This window comes from Fistularia commersonii, chromosome 34 (assembly GCF_037954325.1).
Source record: "Fistularia commersonii isolate RoL2024-O1a breed Wild chromosome 34, RoL_Fcom_v1.0, whole genome shotgun sequence".
Classification (NCBI taxonomy): Eukaryota; Metazoa; Chordata; class Actinopteri; order Syngnathiformes; family Fistulariidae; genus Fistularia; species Fistularia commersonii.
Genome location: NC_141317.1, coordinates 3,044,729 through 3,066,156, shown reverse-complemented (window position 1 = coordinate 3,066,156; position 21,428 = coordinate 3,044,729). Strand labels below are relative to the sequence as shown.

Here is a 21,428-nt window from a genome sequence, read left to right as displayed (position 1 = left end):
ACAACAGGCCCTCTAATTAGCCAAACCACAGCCCGGGCTACGTGCCCAAGAGGGCCCTCTCAATTCATCAGCCGTGATAAAGGCGGACAGGCCAGGGCTTGTGTGGCCGCCGCACCTGGGGCAGTGTGCCGTTTTGACGCGGGTGGGATTCTGTTTCCATCAACAGGATTAGGCTCTCGTGAGTCAGTTCTTGGATTTAAGATCGAGATCTGTTTGCCTGCTTTACGGCGGCTAATGTGACAGGGTCCCGCCCCAGTTGTTTACCGTGTCAGTCCTGGCGATTCAATGTAAATCAAACAAAACCAATGAACGGTCGCATTCAGCGGCATCTCAATGCCATAAGCTGTAAACAGTGATGCGTTTCTCTTTGGTCTTGTTACCAAGCAGGTATCCATGGTCAGTGGCATCCCGAGCAACAAATAGTGGTGCAAAGTATTTTTTGTACAAAAAAGCAATAGGAAAAAAAGAAACCTTTGAAAAGCTCCTGCTGTCTGAATACGCAATCCTGCCGGAGGTGTAAACCGACAATCATGATACAGGCTGCATAAACATATGAATAATTTTTTAATTAAAATGGTTTGATTGTCACATTTCTTTCCTTCCATAACCTTTTGAAATACAGTACATGTGATCTACAACAGAACAGGATTTGAGGGTTTCACTCGGGTACCTTGAAATTGGTATTCGACTGATACGGGAACGGTTCTGGTCGCATTACACGATTCGAATTTGTCTGCCGCCCTTCTGGTTCCTCTGTGGTGCGAAGCCTTCAGGCGTCTATACAATGGTGCGATTTGATCGGGCCTTCTAACAAAGCCTTATTGTTCGCACCTCAAATGTCACCGACAACACAGCACTATGCTCTTTGGGGATCGTGTCAAAATCCACCGGCAAGTCGACATTGCAAAATCTAAACTTTAACATCATCTCCAGACTATACCCTGCATTTATCACCTCATGACAATACCAACATATCATGGCGAGGTGTGATCATAACATTTGAAGCTCGATCTTGGTAAGCACAAACATAATCCCCAACTGTTGGACTCCATGCAGTACCACATATGACCACTAGATGGCGCTAATCAACCTGAGAACTGATCCAATCAGATAGAAAACGAGAGGATATCCATTGATTAAATAAACTCCCACCCCATGACACTGCATATTTATAAACTGTCATATTTCCATAATGCATATTGCAGAATTTTCTGTAGTTTAATTTAACAAGTTAACAAAAGCCTTACTATGAAAGACAAATATTGACAACGATGAGTCAACACGGACCTAATTTTACTTCCGCCTGTGTCTTCTTCTACAACAAAACACTGTTTTATTGCAAAAACGCACATCACGTTGGTGTGTTTTGACCTCTGAAAAAACTTTGACCACAAGCAAAAGGAAGAAAAAGCGCAAACTAAAAGGTATGACCGACAGTCAGAATTCCAGCAACTTTTAAAACAGTTACACTGAAACACAAAGTTCCTACTGTTACACAAAAACACAAGCAAGACAATTGTGATATACTGCAAAAATCATTAGGACCAATAGAAACTACTGGATATTTATTACTGAGGTGTTGATTATGTTTACTGCAATTATATTTTGAAACGTATTGCATCAAGTTATTTTAAAACTACATGCTTCGTTTGGGGCTATCTAAACATAGCGGTTGTGTATGTTGTGTACACAGCTGCTATATTCCTTTTGACAATGAGTTGTGTAACAATTCAGAGACCCTACATTTTATCATTTTTTTTAAACTAAAGCGAACTCGCTGAGGGCAACAGAGTAGTAAAACTTAGCGCTGGATAAAAGATTCTTTTATTACATAGAATCATCCTTTGCTGCATATGAAAGAAAAATGAGACCCTTTAGGTGCGTGCTTCCTTACACTTTACCGTCAAAACACACAACTGCATCGTTTCACATCAGCTGGTCTCGCAGACGTCCAGACAGAGTGGAATTCTTCTTTATTTTCCAGCCGCGGGGCCGCCTGATTCCTCACGCATACAACAATTTAGCTCATTTTCACCACTAATTCTCGTGAAGTTAAACAGCTTAGGCGATTGTTCAAGGCGGTTGAGTGAGACCTACACATTACGAGCAGGCGGATGTGTGACATTGTGTCACACGTCTCTGTCTGTGCCTGAGGTGTGTGGCGACCCCGACTGACTCCAGATTCTGTCTGTCTTTTGCAAATTCAGCACTGCAGGCCACATCAGCTGGTTGGAACGGTAAAAGATATTTAACGCTGTTCGCACCATTCGTGTCGCGCTGCAGTATCTTTGGCCACGGTTGACAGTGTTTGTTAAATGGAATCGAACAGATCTAACGTTTGTTCTCATTTAAAAGGGCACTTATGACTCGATATATGTATATATATTCAAAAAACAGCTCTTCTCGTAGCTGCTTCTGATTCCTTTTCCTCTTCTAGAAAACTTTCAATTGGACTACATAGTTTCTCTTGAGATGCTTTCAGTGGGAAAAATAAGAAAAGGGAGAGTCATCAATATCATTTCTTTTTTTTTAAATAATGGTTTTCTTGCATTAAATAAGCCCCCGAGTATTTCAGGAGAGACTTTCATGGAGGCCAAAGCACTGTCAACTGAAAAACAAGTATCTGTAAATTATGGGCAGCATATTTTGATTTCCAAAAACCCTTGTTTCTACCTTGTGATACTATAAGGAAACTCAAAGTTTACTCAAAGATTCGTAATCAAAGTTACATATTACTTTATTACATTTTGAGTATGGCTCCTCTGTATGGATAGCAAGTTATGAAATAATGTCTCTTTATAAGTAAGATTCTGAGCAGGTTATTTAGCATATGCTATTGTTTTAACAAAATATCTATTTAACAAGTTTCACAACAGGTATAGATGTTGTGACAGATATAACTAAAATTTAAAAATGTCTGGAATGAAATAATACAAAAAAAAAAAGATCATAGCTTCTTTTTAAGTTTTCCTGGGAGAAAAACAACAAAATATATAAGATAATGTTATTCATAATAACTGTACAAAATCCCTCTTTCACAAAATATATCCCCTATCTTTTCTATATAATTTTGAATGATATAAAAAAGCCTCCCCAGACCAGACAAAAATATTTTGTCCATTTTTCAGCCATGTTTTGCTGTAGAGCTGAACTAAACAGGTTTTAATTTGCTGAACGGATGACTATGAATGTTTTTGCAAGCAGCGCCTTCAAAATTGCATTACTCAAACAGTGCGGTAATGCGCAAGTACCGTAATATTCTGTGCAAAGCACAAGACTCGCCGGGTGAAGAACAATGAAAACCGGATTTAATACTTTAACCCCGCCCCCAGGACGCGAAAAGAGGACATGTCCGGGCGAAGAAAGGAAGCTTGGTCGTCGTCCGGGCAATGATTTCCGAAAAGACGCGATGCTCTATTCCGTTGATTTAAACTTAAAAGACGGCGGACTTGAACAAAGTAATTAAATACAAGTAAAATAGAAATAAAAGTCAGGCTGATGAATACTGAGGATAAAGGGGGAGAACATTTTTAATAATCTACGGAGAAGTTTTGCAGGCAGAAACAGTGTTGACATTTTTTCCATTATTTTGGTTGTATTTATCGAACTCCCAGTTGTGAGATTTATCGCTCATTTCTTTCAACAACGCAGGTTTACGTGACTGAAAACCTTCACACTCCTTGTCAAACGTCCTCCCGTTCTTGTTTTCCTCCCACTCACAGACGTCCGTGTGTTTACTCTGGGTTAACCATACGGTGAGCCGTGTGAGACATCATTCTTCCCCAGGTGGACGCGGTGGTTTAATAAGTTATCGGAGAACAAAGAACTGACAATCTCACGACCGCAAACCAAGCGATGGCCTTCCTTCCTCTGGCCCGGGTCATCCGGGTTATCAGTGACGGGACGAACAATAGGAAGAGGTTCGGCCAATCACGACCCGGCGCCGGCGCTCGTCACCGGCTTGTCTCCGGAGCCGAGCGGAGCGATGCCGGGAAACACAGCTGTCCCTCCGCCGCTCATGACTCACAGACTCCCGCGTTGTCACCACTTCCTCCGGCACGTCACAGAGCATGAGACTGACCTTTGACCCCTCATTCCTTACTGCAGCTCACAGATGGAAGCTGGCAAAGGTCTGGTATGTACCCTCCGAAATGTAGGGGTTGGGGTTAATAACCGCTGTGAAAAAGGTACTTGGACCGACATCGGACTTGTTGTTGAAAGAAGTAGGAACCGCTTAGGTTTTCAGAGCTGCAGCCTACTTGTTGACATAAAAAAAAAAAGGAATAAGATCAATTAAAGCGAATAGATTTTCAGTCTTAAGCGTGCCATAGTACTAAAGACAGATGTCTATTTTGGTTTTGTAATACACAACCCCCTTATATTAACACAGTATAACACAGTTTTGTTGAGAGATGATTTCACCATCCGGCCAATTTGAGTTGTTTTTATTTTAAACATTTTAAAAGGGTGTTTTAGTGGAGGGAGTGGTGTCTGAACTGACAACGCCACCGACGGCAGCTGTGGAGAAGCACTGGTGCGACGTCACGGTGCAGATCACAAGTTTCTTTCTCTGACTCATCGTCTCCTTCTCTTCCCCCAGAGACAGAATCTGGGCCTGGATTCAATTTCCGACAGCACTCTTGTCCTCATGAGACACACACAGACATGAACACACACACACACACACATACATAGATAGATGTGGTACGGTACATGCCAGCTAGCGTTAAATTTAAATGTTTTACTGATTTGATGCATCCTAAAAGTCTAAAAAATGGTTAATTGAAGCCATGTATTGTTGTACTGTTGTCCCGCTTTTTAAGGTTGTTTGTGTCGGAACCTGAGAGCCGCTCTCTCTGAATTTCGTCGCACTCTGTGTGATGACAACAAAAGTCTTGAATGGTCATCATTTATCCTTTATTCATCATTGTTCTCTGCCATGGATGAACCCTGAGCAGGAGGCACGCCGGGGGAACAGCCAGGGGTTCGGTGTCTTGCTCGACAACAACACGCTAGGAGGAGCCGGGAATAAAACCGGGAATATTCGGTTCGGAAGACGATTACGTCGCCTCCATACGTTTATCCCCCGGGGGAAAATCCCCTCAGATGCACCCGCTGTCCTTCTCTAACCCGAATAATCCCGGAGCCAGTCGGACGGCGTCCATAGTTCACCTTTCATTAAAACAACACGAGTTGCGGTGACACTTCAATCATTTTGATAGCCACGGCGAGAGCACGCGGAGGAGCCGGTATTGTCGGTAAAAGGCAAAGGGCCTATAAACACTTCTTTCCCAGTGAGGAAAGGCGTGCTGCAACACTGTCAAAACCAGTCTGTAAATCACTGCCAAATAGGGCAACCCTGAAGTACATACCTATATGAGTGGCTGAGCAGGGTGAAATGCCCGACTTCCTGTTCCGTGCCCGAGTTGCCCTCTTGATGTGAGTCAACCGGCTGGTGAATGTGGGTGTTGTGCCGCCAAGGGTATGGGATGTCCCCTGCGTAACCTCGGTGTGAGTCTCATACGTTCGTCACCGGGCAGAATGACTGAGAGGGTACGATGCGTTTGAGAGAAAAAGAGAGAAAAAAAAAATGCACTCGATGCCCCGTTTGTGGTTCAACAGCCACACACCCGCTTCCCTCTGTAAGCTTGTTTGCTTCCTGTTACTCCAGATCACCCACCGTGTTAAAACAACTCGCCCCCGAAGCCGCCCGGTGCACCAGTTTATCAATCGCTGACAACGGAGGCCTCGAAAGGGAGGTGAACTGCAGCTTCTACCTCCCGGGTTTGTTTAACTACAGCTGGTTGTTTGTCAATGACGCGTTGCTCCGAGGCTGAATGGCACATTCTTGCGCTGACACTTCAGATGTTTTTAACTCTTTAGCCATTGAGGTCCCGGAGACTGTGGATCAAGTAGGACTGAAAGGCAGCTAAATTAACACAACCAGTCAATGCTGGCCTTTGCCGCCTCAGAGTGTGGAAGAATTTGCATCGAGGCCGCGCCATTCATGCAACAATACGGCGGCTCCCTGACAAGTGCTCGCCCGGGTCTCGGAGAGTGCGGCTCTCCACGGAAAGAGACTCTTCACTTGTGCGATGCCAGAGGCTAAATAGGGAGCTTAGGTAACAAGAGGCAAGTTGAAGCTTATTTACTTGCTAGTTGCCATAACAGAAAGGGTAATAAGTAGAATTGGCCCAAATGGTCCGGCCGGTTAATGAGACACGACAAAAGCGATCGGTCAGGGGTTGGAATTACAGATGCCGTCGAGCCCCGAAACCTTCAAAGGGCGAAATACTTATTACGCCCGGAAAACCATCGGCCGCCATCTCTCAATGGGCACAATACGTGCGGTCAAGGCTATTCATGCAGCCGAGACACGCCGGCACGTTTCAATAGAGTTACAGATTTCCTTGTTGTTACAGTACACGGCACGTATGTTCAAAAAGGAGCGAAAATTTACAAGTTGTATATTGAAACTTTGACAAACTCGGAAATTCGAAGCAGAAACTCAGCAGGCGGTCGCAGCTCACCGAACCACAGATCAAACACTGACTGTGACAGAAAACAGAACCGCGATACACACTCAACCAGACAGGTGTGTAAAATGAGAACAGGCAGTGAGCGGATTCGCTGCGAACGCCGGTAGCAGGAAGTGCTTAGACGAATTCACCAACGAGGGGAAAACAATGAACGGACTGGCTGCGATAACTGCGAGTTGGGAGAGTTGACTGAAAAACAGAATTAAATATGACAAAGCAGGATCAAAAAATTAAAAAAAAAAAAATGTAAAAAAATCAAACTGTCCAGAATGAAACACCTGAAGGCTATGATATACACACTGAAAATCCTTAATAAAATCTTTAAATGTGGCTCATGAAAAGCTATGTGTACGTCCCTTCTGTTCTCAGTGAAGGAAACGGCGATTTTTTGCCGTGAGGCCGAAGAAGGTTCGAGAGACGGGACTCATTTTCGGAAGACGAGTCTACCACGCCGGTGAGTGTGACGTCGTCACTCTCCCGTTCTTAATTTGCGCTCCTGATCTTGTTATATTTGTAAACCCCGGTGGTCGGTAATGATGTTGTAACCGTGGAAAAACGTTTCCACGTCCCTGCTTCCTCAGGAATCTTATATGCAAGGATTGTCTCCGTGAGTTCCACAGAAAGATTATTTTTCCAATTTTTTTTCTTGCCGTTCAAGCTTCATTTCAAAACAGAAAATAATTTCATCATTCTATCAGGCTGTTTGGTGTTATACCACTGACACTTTTCACACAGATGAACTACGGCGGCGCCGAGAGAGGTGACCGGCAAAAGGTCGTACGCTTGAGGCCGCTCGGTGCGCGTCGCATCCCCATTTTTAATCAAACTACGAATGGCGTGGCGTGCTGTGAGAGAGCCGACCCCCACTGCAGCATGGGAAAATGCCAGGAACCTCAAAACAATCACTCTTTCCCCTCAGAGCTCCCGCTGTGTTGTAATATAACCTTAGAAGGGGGGCATCGGTGCAATGGGAGGTTGGTGCTGTCACGTTGGTACATTATAGTAGAGGCGGCTGCCTGGCTCGTAATATTACTAAAATACTCGCCGTTGCTTTGAGGTTGCTGAGGAGAACGGCTTGTTTCGGGCAGGTGGGGAGCCCGGCGGGGGCTCGGGCTCTCACAGTAGGCTCCGCTTGATTAAATGTGTTTAAGCACAGTGGTAACCGGCGGTACCCGACAGCTCGCCATGTGGAAACTAACAGCGTCATATATTACCAGAGATCCTCTCGGGCTTGTGAGCGCTCTCACAATGATCAGAAACAGAGAAGGCACGCATGTGGAGATGTAGATTTAAAGCAGCAAGGTCTTTTTCCAAAGGTCAAGAGTCCGTTCTTGACATTTGTTCTGCACTTCCCACAGTTACCCAACTATAGCGCGAGCTTGAAAGACTTACCTGATAGAAGGCTGATAGCGGGAACAATGTCTGGACGGACCGGCCTCATGAGAAGGAGACAGGAATACACTATAGAATAAGAGAGCGCAAGATCTTGTATTCTAACATTTATCGATTTGATGTGTGGTGTAAAAATGACTCACCGGCCTGACACGAGGATCGCGATTTAAAACTGGCAGGCGGTGCGCGATCCGAGTAACACAGAAGGCCTTTTCTTCTCGCGAAAAGGCCAGACGACGACACGGTTTCTTGCGAGATCGAGATGGCCGAAGTCATCGGGACGACACTGGAAAGTAGAAAATGTGTTACGGAGTAAAAGAAATGCAGTCAGTGATGCGTTTGCAAGGCGGGGCGTGTAAATGGTATTTCTACGCTTTCGTACAACTCGTTCAAAAGAAAGCGCGCTATATATCCGATTATCCGACGAAGCGGTTGATATTTTGTTTCCGATCTGTTGCACTACTTTGAGGGTCCGCATTAAAACAATCAGTAATAGGTTTAACTTCTGCTGAGCAGACTGTACTGTCCTCTGTTTGCATGGAGATTATTGGAACAGAGGACATTGGTATCCATCCATAGCTGGAAAAAACATTTCTGTACTGCAGTTGATTTTTCAGCTTTTTGAACTGTTTTGCAGGAATTGACACCGTGAACACAATACAGACGCACGATCTACGTAAAGCAAGGGGTAATTGGTGCTTGGAATAATCCGCTGGATTTTTTTTTTTTTTTTTTTTCTTTTTAAACCCCGTTTCAGCCACGCCCTGAGAGAAATCGTCGCAGCACAGGTGGCGGAGTTACTGCAGTTTGTCTACTTGAATCCTTCAGTAATTAAAAACAGGCTGAAGCCTGTCAGAGCTGCTCAGAAGGTCTCTGCTTTCACTTGCCCCACCACTAACCTCCTTCCTGACCTCACCTCGGGCCAGATTGTTGCTTTTGCTCCTGCTGTTTCACCTTCTCTTATATGACCCTCCCCTTTTTCCCCCTGCCGTGCGACGCCGTGCAACTTTGTGCACGCGGAGAAAGGCAACCCAGGTACGGGCCGCCCGAGGACACGGCCTCCCGCCGGGCCGCGACACATGCTCACACGCTGCCCTTCCTCGGGGTCGAGATCGCTTCCTTCTTTAACAGTCAAAGCACACACACACACACACGTGCGCTACCTCACACACACGTTCGCAAAAAAAAAGAAAAGGATCCGTCTATTTCCATGTTTGTCAATGTTCTACTTATGAGCCTGGAAGTTTCCCATAGCTGCTATGAACCGTAACCAGAAAAAAAAAAAAAAAAAATTGAGCAAAAAGCACAATTTGAATAATTTCTATAATTTTTCATATATTTTTGGTAACGCTTGCAACACAACACAACACAGTAAGTTGGAGAGAAGGGCGCGGAGCAAGACTCACACACTTCCTGCTGCGTCTTGCTTTCAGTCCGCAGCTATTTCAGAGGTTATTGATGTGTCTGCCAACTGGGAGCTTTCTAAACAACTACCCTGCTGCAACAGGTTACAAGTCCAGCTTCCCACTCATTAGGCTCTAATTGATTGTAATCCAGCCTTTGAGAAGTACTGGCCCGCTATGGGGTTGTTCAGCACATATGACCGCCCCCACTGTCCCTTCTACTTGGCCACCTCACACACCAGCAGGATCTGGAGTACAGACACAATTGCCCCTCTCAGATGGAATCATTAAAGTGTGTGGGATAGCATGGGCTCTTTCATACATCGGGCCAGCTTGAGACCAGGGACAGTGGTCACTCTGCCTTCCCCGTGGGAGAGCCCCATCCTGGGCCGCCTATTGTTGTCCTCACCCTTCCGCTGGATGCCTGCGGTTATCGCTGCGCCGGCTTGATTTGTACGCCAAGGTTTTACACTAAAGACAGCCGCGCCGCAGGGGTGCCGGTTCAATATTTGTTTTGATAGCTCCGGGAAAAATGTCAAAATGTTAAATTCTATTGACTTTCACCAACTGCTACTGGTTTCTGCAGGGGGAAAAAAAAAAAAAAAAAAAAAAAAGCCTAGCGGGCCATTAGTGTAAACAGGGCTTTGTCTTCGGACTCAGCTTCCAGCGGGAGGCTCGCGGGACAAAGCGCGCGGATAGAAGCTCGGCTCGGACGAAAAAAATTGATTGAGACGTCGGGCTGAAGAGAGACCGCAGACCGAGAAAGACAGATAAAGAGAAAAAAAAACTTCTCGGATGCGCTCCGATGAGTGGATCAAAACAAGATCTGAAATCGAAGAAATACACCAATGAGGGAATGCTTTGTTTTTCCCTTTTTTTTTTTTTCAAAAAAGCAAATGCAAAAATGTTTCATTTCATCTTGTAAGAGGTTCCCGCACTTTGGGGTATGATTTATAAGGTAAAGACCTTTCCGTTTGCAAATTTCACCTCTGTCTTTGTTCACTGGTTCCCAGTGAGCGGCAGCTGTTTTACAGTGGTACGTCCCTCTTCCTCTTTGCTCTCAGCTCTGTCCTGCCTCTTTCAGTCCTCCAGGAATACGGGATTCTTTTTAAAATCACCTCAATTAACACGGAGCTGTAAAACCGTTCTCCTCGACTGTTTTTTTTAACATCCTTTTCCTCTTTCTGCTCCGGTCCTCCCGGCTTTCTTACCCTTAGACTTTATTAGGTGGCGGGCTTTTGTACTGCAGCACGGAGTCACTTCCTCGACGGGCAGACAGGGAGGGAACATGGAAATACTGAGGAAAAGAAACATAAAGGGCTGATGTTGCAACTCTTTTACACACAATTGTGAATATTGTAAAAGGCTGCATTTTAACTAGAACCAGTTTTTCCTTTTTTTTTTTTTTTTTTTGACAATGGCTTTGTGTCTCTGTGCACTTGTCACCAACAAGACAACATTAAGCCAAGATAACTCAATACTTTAATTACCCTAGTGTGTTTGGTTATATGTCAGTGCTAATGGATTATTTAGAATGATGTAAAACTGTAAACAATGCATGTGTGCAAATCACACACTGCTGCAAAGTGACTGACGCATATCCCTCATTGTGTAGTCTAAGGTTCACTCAGACCCTGATGATTCTCGGTCGTGGTAGAAGTACTCAGAAATATTCTTAATTCCTCATATAGTCACTATCTCAACTATCTCAAATCTGATTTATACTTTTTATATCCTACGTAGTCTCACAGCATAGCTAGACATGCATATCTTCAAATCACACCATGCATCGATGCAGAATCTATATGAGATGGCAGACGGCAAACAGTGACGTCTTATCAAGCTCATAATATGAAATTCCCTTGAATACGCGTATATTTTGATTTCCATTCTTCCTCCAAACGGATCAAACTCCTTCACCTTTGCAAAAAAATCTTCCAAGCACCCCCCACCCACACCCCGGCTTATCTGTTTCTCACTCCGAGCTGTACATGCTGACACAGATCTTTGTTGTTGAATAATCGACTTTCACCCTTTCTTTGGACTAAAGACCTATTGATTTTGAATAAATTGTACATCATAAATCATTCATCACGGTGAGATGGCTGCAGGACAACATCGGGTCACCACCACATCTGAATTTGGAGCTAAGAGAGGGAAGACTTTAACACGGGATGTTTTGCTAATGGCTTCTAGCTGTGTGAAAGTCATTTTATCCGCTTTATTTTTTTCATTCATTTGTTTCAGTCTACCTTCGACTATCTAGCAAACGCTCCCTAAAGTTAAGCTCCTTGCAGTTTGTGACTTCTTTAAAATTTGTTGACCATTTTAACCCCTGTTGATTTCTATTGCAAGTAGTCTCTTTCAGATTTAAATCCAGGAAATAGTCCATGTGCCACTGCTCAATTGCTGTTGAGTCTTTCTCAAAAGCACACAAAGTGGCGTGGGTGGAGTGCAGGAAATTCACTACTGTCTCATCCAAGTACTTGTAAAATATGTATGATGGGTTCAGGGCTGTGTCAAGCACGGGTGAAATTACACAGCCCTGCTGTGTGGGTGGATAATAAGGAAACTTTTAATCCATTTTTTTTTAAAAAAGGAGAATTAAATCCCACATTTCCTAACTTTGTCTTCACGAGGCAAGGTTGTATTACCAGTGAGTAAGTGAGTTACAAAACTAACTGTTAGACTACACAGATTACTTTGGTAAAAATGCATAATTCAGCACATTCATCTCACAGTATTAGTAAGATGTTATCTAATCATGCAAGTAAGCAAACAGATACTTAGATATTATCTCAGACACAGTAGGCAGCAGTTGCACTTGCAATGATGTGGAACTTACAAACATTGTTTTAAACATCGTTGTTACTTGGAGGTGCCGTCACGGAGTATGTCAGGTTACGGGAGTGTAATTGGAATAGTATTTTAATGTAAAGAGTCACTGATAGATAAAACTGTTACTCAGCAGTGCATGTGAGGATTACAACCGGATCGTGTACTTTGTTTACAGCAAGGGTACCAAACCCCCCGGTCCGTGCATCATTTGGTACCAGGCCACAAAGAAAATATTTCGTGGTGCAAATGATAGTTTTTTTTCATCAGACCCTCGGAGTCTTATTTTGAAAAACAACTATTTCTGCCTTTGCATTGCTGACGCATTTAACTCCGTCGCGCCATTTCACACATCAGCCACCACCAGGTAGCCCTTGAAAAAAACGAGTCAGACACAAAAGTTACCCGAGAGCTTTTTTGGGAGGAAGAAATGCATTTGAAAGAAAATATCAAGATTCTCACCGAAATTAAGTGATACACAAGCTCCGTGCCTGCTATGCATTATTTGCAGTGAATGGCTAGCTAATGAAGCTACGTAACCCACAAAACTTCATTTATCATTTGTTATTGTAATTGCGTAATATAGTGTAATTGCTGTATTCAGATTAAATACTGTGAAGTGACAAAAGTTTTTTATTATTTGAACCCCCGTGCTTCTAACCGGTCCGCGGAAACATTTTCGTGCATAAAGCTGGACCCTGGTCAAAATACCGAGGTTGGTATTTATTATTGGTGGGTTAAAATATGTTTGGATCAACCCTAATCCTGATCCTGGAGGTGTGACTGGACATCCCTATCTCCGTGTTCTTACTTTTGTTAATATTATCATGGGAGTTGCTTATATTAGCCGCAGGTGTTTTTGCTGTTGCTACTCCAGAAGCTTCGTTTTGCAACCTCACTTGGCAGATCCTTACGGTCCAAGTTGAAGCTCGGCGGTGTTTCTGTCCGGTCGGTTGTTTTCGGTTCCGTGCTGTTTTGGAAGCGGCCCAACATCACTGGAATTCATCAACCGTTCTTTTCGAATCTAGAATGAATAAGAAATAACGGGCGATGAAGGAATTATGCACTGGATGTTTTGAATCTAGACATTCAATGCATGATCATTTTATTTGCTGGCATGGCCTGACGCTCATTTGCGTATGTGAATGAAGGGAGTAACAGCTTTTTTGCTGCAGACGCTGACTCAAACTGAAGCAGGTTTTGACTCCATTTTTACCAGCTGTTGATGTGGGGCTGATATCGGCGATCTATACTGACAAAAAAAGAAACGGTCATGAACTTTATGTAAGGTGTAGTCGGTCAATCCAACATAGCTAAACTTAAGTGATGAATCAAATTTTAAATTCAATGGATAGGCAGTTATGAGGCCCCCCCAAACCCTCCATGAAAAAAAAAACAGAGGAGGCTTGTGCCAGTAGCGTTAAAAAGGGTCAAATGTGTTCACTATATGTGACAAAACAAAACAAACATGTCTTCTGTGTAGCATTTTTCATGAACATATTTGCACATTGTGATCACCAACTGCTGCCAGCCTCCTCCGGCAGGACAGCAAACAAACACATCCTTCTCCCTGCGGAAAAAAAAAACATAAAACAAAAGAAAAAGAAGTGTTGCACAGGTCAAGAAAAATAGCCATCAGACTTTGAGAGAATATATTGACCATATTTGAACCCAAGACCAAACCAGGGGTATTATATTTATGGATCTACAGTTAAAGGGAGTTACAAGAGGACAAATGAACTGCAATGCCTTCATGAAAACCCTTGTCTTTATGAGAAAGAACAACTCAGTTGTTTTCATATAATGATGATCAGGTGATCAGGAGTTTTTTTTTCCTTTTTTTTGGCAAAAGCCAAAAAATTGTGCGTGATGAAGTCGTGGCCCACTGTGATCGCTGCCTCCGGGAATTGAACAAGCTACAATAAAACCCGACGCGTCACCTCAAATGATCCTCTAAAGGTTGCACAAAATGTATATTTTGCAGAGCTCGTGAAGAGGTTAATCCTTGCTTGCTCAACTGTAATATATGTATACATAAACGTGTAATTAAAACTGTTTTTAAATGGGTTTTAATGATATTTATTTCTCTCCAAAGACCTTCGAGAATTATTCAATTCTTGTTTGCTTGGTAAATAGTAATATTAAGTAATTAGTAATACTAATGATGAATTTATCTTGAGTCATTTTTACTGCCAGGATAAGTAGGTCAACACCAGAGTCAGGAAACATACACTTATGCTTATAATTGTAACATGGATCTTGCTTATTTTTTTGGGCTCCGTTAATTATCCATCCCATCGAGTCTCCATGACGTTTTGAGAACATGAAGCCACCTCCAGACATTGACTGTATTTAGTGGAAAACAAAGGCGAAGGAGAGGAGATTGATTTTACTCACCTGGAAATTCATACTGTTTCTCACCCGCCCAAAAACATGAGATCATGAGAAAGCACCTGCTTGTAAGACACAAAAAAAAACAATGTATGCCCAGGAAACAGCTGCCCGCGTATTGTTGTCTGGAGTTTTTGGTTTATGGACAACATGGACCGCCCAACAAAGCCAAGTCCCCATGGATCACAATGGCCTAAGTAGGAGGCAGAGCGAGGGGCACGCAGAGTTAAACCAAGTGCAATGTCAGCCTTTTTGCTTGTGTTTTATTGGGCAGTCTGGCTGATGGGGCGACTCTCCGGGGGCCGCAGTTAAAAAAAAAAAAAGGAGGGAAGATTCTTTCATCGCGAGGTGTCTGTGCCGCCATCAGCGGTTGCTCGCCGTTGCATGAATAAGACCGACGCGCTCAGTTGTCTATCGGGATGGCGAGCTCCGAGGGTCCAGCGACAACGATCGGCTCCAATCTTAAGAGATTGTGGGGGGGATTAAGAGACATATTTCTCGGATTTTACCGGTCAATTGATCGACTTGTGACATCATCAAGTTGTTGTCAATAAGCCGACACAAATGACACGTAATCGGCTGACGCAAGCGCAGCTTCGACGGGAGATCAAAAGTAGCGTTGTGTTCAAACCGCATCAATTTGGCGAGCAGAAATACTGGAAGATACTAAGACTAATTTTGATTTTGAGGTCTTTCTATTAACGGCATCATGTTGAACAGTTGCAAAGTTATGTTTTGCTATTTCTCTGCTCGTTGGTCTGACAGATCCGGAAGAGTTTCGGGGTCACGGTCGTCGGCCCGTATTTCCAAGACCTTTTTCAGTCTTTTAGATTTTGTCAATGAATGCTGCTCTTTATTCATCAGTTTTGTCCCAAAGAACAGCTGAGTACCATATATTAACTTTTTTTTAAAAGTCTCAGCCCCATAAAGAGCAGAGTGAGTGGCTCTCAAAAGAAGTCCGAAAATCTACAGTTCAGGTTGCGTTTTGAGGCCTTGGGATTTTGCAGGTCGAGTCTGAAATTCACCAAATTCAGGGGGCCACGACTCGATTTATGCCCACACTTTTGTTATTATCCGTCTTGGTTGACAAGGCCGGGTTGAACCTCTGAGAGAAGAAAATATGAAGTTTTAATCCCCCGATCATCCGATTCGGCGCCGACCGAGGTCAACGATATCGATTATATCTTCTATTGAAGTTATAGTATTGATTGTGCCGCTGAGTTCTAACAGCTATGATGGAAAACATTGGGTCATGGAATATTCATTCGAATTAAAAATTAACATGTACGAGGTCACGGTGCGCGTTCATTAATTTCTCAGAGGATTTTAAAAGGGCAACGGCGAAGATCCGATCGGTCAAGACAATCGCTTCTACTTGGATTACAGCAAAAAGTCATGGAATAAACCACTTCTCCAAATGTAGTTCATATTCACGAAGCAATATTATGCAATATTAGGGCATTACTCCTCTCTGTACTGTGGGAGGCACTGTTGGATTTATTCACTATTCACTGTTAATTACCAAGAGGCATTTCTAAAACCTGGACTGACACTAAACACGATCGGCAGCGGGCCTTCAAATCGCTATCGGTCAGGGAAAAGAATTCAGCGTGTATTTTTTCTGTCAAACAAAACAGCGAAAAAAAAAAAAAACACGGATGGATTCAATCGGCCATTGAAAAGTTCTTAAACCGTTTTTCGGCAGGATTAAATAAGGTTTCAGGCAGAAACTTTGTTTGAAAAATAACTCGCAGCGCGCACAATCAAGAGGCTGATCCACTAATCCGGCACCACAGGTGCACAAATACCTGTGTAAGCAGAGTTAAGACTGATAAAAGCTCTTGGATGAAGAAAAAAGGAACAAGGAAAAGTTCCCACACTTTGACTGTTTTGTTTCTCTCTGTGTGTCCCCCTTTTTTTTTTCAAATCCTGCCAAAATGCAAAGCGGCGTGCCAGCCATGAATGAAAAAAAAATGATGACGGGGGACCCGAGGGCGGGGAAGGGGAGGTAGACTACAGAAAAACCAACATTGACTCGTGTAACTCACCTGTCGGAGAGAGTTTTTTGTTTGGTGTTCATTCAGACGGCGGCTGACAAGCCCCTCCCTGAGGCCGTGCCGGTTCCCAGGTAGGGAGAGGAAAGAGGGGAGGAGAGTTCCCACCACGCTCCCTAACCGTTCTCACCACACTCCATTGGTCAAATATTGCCTCATCGCTGAAACGCGACACTCCTGCGGCGGCCCGGGCAGGTGTATGAGGCTGCAGGGCAGAGGGAGCTTGTAAGCGTGTGTGTGTGTGTGTGTGTGTGTGTGTGTGTGCCAGATCTGAAGACAAAGACACGCTCACAGAGGAGGGTGATGAACAGGTTTCACTCAGCTTTGTCAAAACTTCCCACTCTCGAAGTATTGCAAATGCGTTTGCATCGTTGAGCACCCTGTGTTTATGTGTGTGTGTGTGTGTGTGTGTTCGCCTCACCTTCATCCCTTTGTTTCGCGGCCGCTCCGGCGACCTGAATAGGGGTGTACACAAACACCAATATTTTGCCAAACATAGTCAAATGAGACACTTCATTCAAATGATGTTGGTTCTCACACTTTTCCTTTTCCTTTTTTTTTTTTTTATAATTTCAGGGAGAAATGATGCCTTTTTTCACTTGGCATTCCGTCCTGTATTTGCTGATCAAAAGCCATATTTTATTATTTCAGCTTTAACTGAAATTACACATTAAAATTTTTGCTCCGTATTTTATTCCCCAAAATTATTAAGGTAATACATCTATAAACCTCTGCTAACCTTGGATAATCATTTTTGACATTCATTTATCAACTTGACCATGAATAAGCTCCAGGTGTTACTCGTCCATCCATCATTCTGCACACAATGCTACATTCAATGACAGGAACACCAAAGAAAAGCACTTTGTTTATCTTTTTCACCGGAAAAAAAAAAAAGGCTTCAGTGTTTCAATTGAATTTCATTTCGAAATATCTGGATCATCGAAAGCATCTGGCTCAGACAGAGGAAGCCTTCATTCTGCTTGCATCTGTATCAAATGGATTTGCGGTATCGATGCAAAAAGTTATATTTGTTCATTTCACCCTTTTACAAACCTACGTCAGGTCACCGGGAGGTTCAACAAGTCAGTCATGCATTATCTCATTTCGGGCCGGTGTTTGTTTTAGAGCGGAGAACAGGTATACCAAGAAAAGCATGAACTTGCTCTGCACCTGGGATTGTCATGAACTTTTGGGCTGCTTCCTGAAGTTCGTGCTTATCACAGGACAACAGAGCACGGTGACAACTGACTTCCTGGTGCGGCTGTCGATGAGGGAACGTTCTCATGCGTGGCGAGGGCAGATCCACACCTGGAGTACTTACTGTCACATTGCTAAGACAGACAGACAGAAAAAAAAAAACAAAACATATGAGTGTTTTACCACGTATTGTCTCATTTCTCTTTTACTGAATTGTCACTTGCCCCTATTTACAATTCATGACATGATTAGATATCTAAATGAGTGATCCCAGTAGAAGAAATAATTGATGAATTTGTAATAAATAATAAGATAATTGCAAGAATTTCCCGAACTGAATCAACTAATTATAATATCATAAATAATATATAAATAAATATATATATAGATAATAAGGACAATTCAGCAATAGTTTGCATAAATCAATGCAAGAAATCAACAGCAAAAAATGAAAAAAAAAAAAAAGAATTTGAAAAAGATGACACTTTTTCGACTGTGAAATTAAAAAAAAGATATCTTTCTCTCTGTTGCGCAATCATCGATGGATGGGCTTCAAGTATTAAATGAGAGTTTTATGAAAGGTAACAGTGAAAAAACACCATGCTATTGTAATTCTGGAGACAGAGGCTGAGAGGTTGAGAGTTCCTTTGTATATACTGCCGCTACCCTAAAATATTAATGATATTTTATTCATCCGCGACTCGCCATGCGCTTGTGTGTAAGTCGGTGTGTGTGTTTGCTCGATAGGCGGGTGCCTCCAACTTCTACCTCTTTCTGTTAATGTGTGTCGGTATGCAAGCGAGGCAATGAGCCCGGCTGTGTGCCTGATAGCCAGAGCCGTGTGTGTGCGCGTGTGTGCGCACATGGGTGTGTGTGTGCTGGGTTTTGGGTGTGTGCGCGTGCCTGCTGACGGAACCTGTCACTATCAGGCCCACACATCTCTGGCACTGTCTGTGTTGACACTCTGCCCGAGGGGGAACGAGTCTGCAGAGGTTGAGGAGAGCAGCGGTTTCCCACGGCTGCTGCTCTCCACCTCAGCCCTGCCTCTGCATTCCTGGGCTGCCAGCACTCTGTAAATGTTTGGACAGCCTTGAACAAATAACACACCTTGAAAGGCACAAGCATAGGCCCTCTCTCACTCTCTGCACACCCCTTCTCTTCATCCGCCTTCTTAAGCTCACATCGCTAACACCCCCCAACCCACCAAAATCTACCTCCTTCGTAGCCCCCGGATGGCTACTGCCACTCGCAATCTTTCCCAGGTTCCCTGGCGTGCACAAATAAACACCAACCTGCGCTGTGTTACTATTATACACTCGCATTCACCAACAGACACACACCTGTGTGTATGAAAATACATACGGACTGTTATTATTTTTGCTCTACAGGATTATGCGTGCACGATACCTCTATTCAAAAATAGAAAATAAAAAAACAACCGACAACCGGCTTGATTTGAAACTTGTTTTTGCAGCGCATTCCTTTCTTTCAGATACTCTTTGTTTTCGTCATCGACAACAGATCCAACATTTAATGCAAATGTTTTAAACTGAACGCCCCGAGGGTCGAATCCTGCGTGGCGCCTCATTTAATGCAGCCCGTCATAGACTGCCAAGAATATTGTTTGCACAGTACACTTTAATGCTTTATTAATGAAGTGGCTGCACATGACCCATCCTTAAATGCTTCCCATACTGTATAATGATATACTATCATGATACACAGGTTTTGCACTTGACTGTTTTTCATTTTTCCACAATTTTGCTTTCAAAGTTTGGCCCATAGTGTTATCGTGAATACTATTAATAATTAAACTAATACAGGGGCAATTATGTAACATGATAACAATGAGATACAAGTCTTATATTTATTAGAGCTCCTTTAAGGGCAACCGCAATGCTGTATTTAACCGGTGAAGAACTGAGTTTGAAACCCCAATATAAAGGTTTTAAGCTGCTGTAGCAATGCACAATGAACTAAATCCAGATTTGCTATTGTCAGTAATGTGCGCATGTGTGTGTGTGTGTGTGTGTGTGTGTGTGTGTGTGTGTGAGTAGAGGGGTGAAAGCTCATCTGATGTGAGACATTAAGCAGCGATTGTGGTTGGGAATCCTGTGAGGGATCAGGTCCAGTATCCTTGTCATTTCCTCTGCGGTGGAAGATTCCAGTCATTACTTACAGTCAGTTCCTACAGTGGAAATCATTTGACCTTCTACGTCAGGAGGCAGACGGTATGATTGTGACAGCTGTGCTTGAGTCTGTTCTTGTAGATAACTTTGGTTCATTGCATAATGATTGCAAAATGATGGCGTTGAAGGGATCATTTTCTTGTTGCAGATGCATCAGAATTCAACAATCCTATTTCGCACTACTATACGCAAATTATGGAGAACAGCTTGTTTCTTGAGGACGTCCATATTCAGAATTGAGCTCATCCTTGGTTTGATTCTGACTGGAGGTATTTCTGTGTTGAGTTTGTATGCTCTCTATCTGTCTGCATGTTATTCCTCAGGCTTCTCCGCTTTCCTCCCACCATCCAAAAACATGCAGGAGATGCATTGGAGACCCAAAATCCCCCACGCATGTGAATGAGAGAGTGAATGGTCGTACGTCTCTATATGTGGCACCATTATCAACTGGAGACCGGTCCAGGGAGAGCCTCGCCTCACGTCCAAGTGCAGGACGAGTGGTATAGATAATTGATGAATCAACCGATCGGATGAGGGAAATTTGAATTTTTGGGAATCCGCGAACCCCGTTCAGGGATCAGTGTCCTCACCTCATGCTCACTGCTCTCTTTTTAAACACAACCAGCGGGAGCTGGCATAACCTTGAATCATTCTCCGGTAACTTTGACTGAACCAGAAGTAGTTCAGAGGACGATGAAGCGAATGAGGAGTTTTGCCATTCGTGCGATCCACTTCTTGAGAACATGCAGTAAATGCAGTTTGAGTTCAAGCAGATGGATTTGTCTGGGATTCTTCCTGGCGAATTATATGTTGGTAGACCTGAAAGAGATACAGTGAACCGTTTTAGTGGTCGTATATTGTGTAAAATATCAAAACAATACCTGCCGGCAACCTGGTTCAGTTTCATATTGAAGCATGAATGCAATCTAAATAGGAATTCCAATTAGAATTACAGTTAAAGGAAAATAAAACTGCCCATGCACTTATATATGATGCTTCTCATCATGGTACTCAAGCATCCATCATTATTTTCCTCCACTTTTTCGTCTTCCAAATTATAATGTGCATCTGGTGATATTGAGATAATCACTTCTCAATATATAACGTGAATATTGCGTGCGAAAAATCACTGAGTGAACCGACGTATTTCAACTACAACTGTGTTTTTTATCATGAGACTTTGAATATGCATGCAGGTCCTCGAGTCATAATCGCAGACAGAGTATACACCTTTTTTGCCTCACTCTAATTTGAAGCCTGAAAGGATTGTCTTGGGTTATTGGCTATTTCCCCTCTTATAAATCTCTATGAACAATCACCTCGTTCTGGACCAAATTTTCAGTTTAAAACAAAGCTTTTTTTCATTCATTGTTTTCAAACACAGCATCCATATCGATAAAGTTATTAATGACTTGTTGACGGAGT

General features: G+C 43.2%; 1 long non-coding RNA gene across 1 annotated transcript; it reads right to left on the bottom strand.

The window, feature by feature from the left end:
- Positions 1 to 5,509: 5,509 nt before the first annotated feature.
- LOC147214212 (uncharacterized) lies at positions 5,510 to 16,746 on the bottom strand. The gene is made up of 7 exons (XR_015104382.1): positions 16,609 to 16,746; positions 14,567 to 14,622; positions 13,084 to 13,739; positions 10,546 to 10,631; positions 8,075 to 8,217; positions 7,932 to 8,000; positions 5,510 to 5,545 (listed from the first exon to the last, which is right to left on the bottom strand). It is a non-coding gene; the product is annotated as an uncharacterized LOC147214212 (long non-coding RNA).
- Between the last annotated feature and the right edge of the window lie 4,682 nt (positions 16,747 to 21,428).